This window comes from Ambystoma mexicanum, chromosome 1p, assembly GCF_040938575.1.
Source record: "Ambystoma mexicanum isolate Mex_15411 chromosome 1p, UKY_AmexF1_1, whole genome shotgun sequence".
NCBI lineage: Eukaryota > Metazoa > Chordata > Amphibia > Caudata > Ambystomatidae > Ambystoma > Ambystoma mexicanum.
The window spans coordinates 1,026,983,506-1,026,986,587 of record NC_090921.1 but is presented as its reverse complement, the minus strand read 5'-3'; the positions used below and the strand labels follow the sequence as shown (position 1 = coordinate 1,026,986,587).

Below are 3,082 nucleotides of genomic sequence, written 5' to 3'. Positions count from 1 at the left end.
ACGGCTGAATACTCTGAGGAGATGGCCTGTGAGGCGCCGCCTTTCAACTTTTCCCCCTTAGTATGGTGGTCAGTAACATGCGGGAGACTGCGGAGGGGGTCATTTTTTTAATTGTGAACTGATGTGCTTTTACTCAATTCGGGAACCTCACAAGCCAAATTTGTAGTATTTTGCACGAATTGCAAGAGAGGTTTACAAGTCGACGGTTGAAGTGGAAGCTCGTATTGAGTTTGCTAGAGCACAATTTGCAAAGCCTTCGATAGCTCAGTTGGTAGAGCGGAGGACTGTAGTGTGAAAACAGGCATCCTTAGGTCGCTGGTTCAAATCCGGCTCGAAGGACTTTTGCCAAATGCACATTTTATTGAATACTTGGAAAGTAAAATACTTGGAAAGTAAAATAACAGACAATTTATAATTATATTATATTTCATCACTGAAAATAGATGCCTTTTGCTTTGAGGCTGTGGCCACGTTATTTTTCTGTCCGACACCAATCTTCGTTGGTTTCCTGTGAGGTATTTTGGATCCCCATCTCTTGCTATGAACTGACAAAACAGCAGAATCCCCTTGACAATCTTGATTTCTCAAGGGTAATGGGAGAACACTATACACCATCCAAGATATTAAAATATTGTCAAGGCCGAACACTGATGAATACTCTGAGGAGATGGCCTGTGAGGCGCCGCCTTTCAACTTTTCCTCCTTAGTATGGTGGTCAGTAACATGCGGGAGACTGCGGAGGGGGTCATTTTTTTAATTGTGAACTGATGTGCTTTTACTCAATTCGGGAACCTCACAAGCCAAATTTGTAGTATTTTGCACGAATTGCAAGAGATGTTTGAATGTCGACGGTTGAAGTGGAAGCTCGTATTGAGCTTGCTACAAACTGATTTGCCAAGCCTTCGATAGCTCAGTTGGTAGAGCAGAGGACTGTAGTGGTAAAACAGGCATCCTTAGGTCGCTGGTTCAAACCCGGCTCGAAAGACTTTTGCCAAATGCGCCTTTTATTGAATACTTGGAAAGTAAAATACTTGGAAAGTAAAATAACAGACAATTTATAATTATATTATATTTCATCACTGAAAATAGATGCCTTTTGCTTTGAGGCTGTGGCCACGTTATTTTTCTGTCCAACACGAATCTTCATTGGTTTCCTGTGAGGTGTTTTGGATCCCCATCTCTTGCTATGAACTGGCAAAACAGCAGAATCCCCTTGACAATCTTGATTTCTCAAGGGAAATGAGAGAACACTATACACCATCCAAGATATTCAAATATTGTCAAGGCTCAACACGGCTGAATGCTCTGAGGAGATGGCCTGTGAGGCGCCACCTTTCAACTTTTCCCCCTTAGTATGGTGGTCAGTAGCATGTGGGAGACTGCGGAGGGGGTCATTTTTTTAATTGTGAACTGATGTGCTTTTACTCAATTCGGGAACCTCACAAGCCAAATTTGTAGTATTTTGCACGAATTGCAAGAGATGTTTGAATGTCGATGGTTGAAGTGGAAGCTCGTATTGAGCTTGCTAGAGACTGATTTTCCAAGCCTTAGGTAGCTCAGTTGGTAGAGCAGAGGACTGTAGTGGTAAAACAGGCATCCTTAGGTCGCTGGTTCAAATCCAGATTGAAGGACTTTTGCCAAATGCAAATTTTATTGAATACTTGGAAAGTAAAATACTTGGAAAATAAAATAACAGAAAATTTATAATTATATTATATTTCATCACTGAAAATAGATGCCTTTTGCTTTGAGGCTGTGGCCACGTTATTTTTCTGTCCGACACCAATCTTCGTTGGTTTCCTGTGAGGTGTTTTGGATCCCCATCTCTTGCTATGAACTGACAAAACAGCAGAATCCCCTTGACAATCTTGATTTCTCAAGGGAAATGGGAGAACACTATACACCATCCAAGATATTAAAATATTGTCAAGGCCCAACACGGCTGAATACTCTGAGGAGATGGCCTGTGAGGCGCGCCTTTCAACTTTTCCCCCTTAGTATGGTGGTCAGTAACATGCGGGAGACTGCGGAGGGGGTCATTTTTTTAATTGGGAACTGATGTGCTTTTACTCAATTCGGGAACCTCACAAGCCAAATTTGTAGTATTTTGCACGAATTGCAAGAGATGTTTACAAGTCGACGGTTGAAGTGGAAGCTCGTATTGAGTTTGCTAGAGAATGATTTGCCAAGCCTTTGATAGCTCAGTTGGTAGAGCAGAGGACTGTAGTGGTAAAACAGGCATACTTAGGTTGCTGGTTCAAATCCGGCTCGAAGGACTTTTGCCAAATGTAAATTTTATTGAATACTTGGAAAGTAAAATACTTGGAAAATAAAATAACAGACAATTTATAATTATATTATATTTCATCACTGAAAATAGATGCCTTTTGCTTTGAGGCTGTGGCCACGTTATGTTTCTGTCCAACACCAATCTTCATTGTTTTCCTGTGAGGTGTTTTGGATCCCCATCTCTTGCTATGAACTGGCAAAACAGCACAATCCCCTTGACAATCTTGATTTCTCAAGGGAAATGAGAGAACACTATACACCATCCAAGATATTAAAATATTGTCAAGGCCCAACACGGCTGAATACTCTGAGGAGATGGCCTGTGAGGCGCCGCCTTTCAACTTTTCCCCCTTAGTATGGTGGTCAGTAACATGCAGGAGACTGCGGAGGGGTTCATTTTTTTAATTGAGAACTGATGTGCTTTTACTCAATTCGGGAACCTCACAAGCCAAATTTGTAGTATTTTGCACGAATTGCAAGAGATGTTTACAAGTCGACGGTTGAAGTGGAAGCTCGTATTGAGTTTGCTAGAGAATGATTTGCCAAGCCTTCGATAGCTCGTCGCTGGTTCAAATCCGGCTCAAAGGACTTTTGCCAAATGCACATTTTATTGAATACTTGGAAAGTAAAATACTTGGAAAGTAAAATAACAGACAATTTATAATTATATTATATTTCATCACTGAAAATAGATGCCTTTTGCTTTGAGGCTGTGGCCACGTTATTTTTCTGTCCAACACGAATCTTCATTGGTTTCCTGTGAGGTGTTTTGGATCCCCATTTCTTGCTATGA

General features: G+C 41.1%; 1 non-coding gene across 1 annotated transcript; it reads left to right on the top strand.

Moving 5' to 3' along the window:
- The first annotated feature begins 253 nt into the window (after positions 1 to 253).
- TRNAY-GUA (transfer RNA tyrosine (anticodon GUA)) lies at positions 254 to 339 on the top strand. Its single transcript is given in 2 exon segments — positions 254 to 290; positions 304 to 339. It is a non-coding gene; the product is annotated as a tRNA-Tyr (tRNA).
- Positions 340 to 3,082: the final 2,743 nt, after the last annotated feature.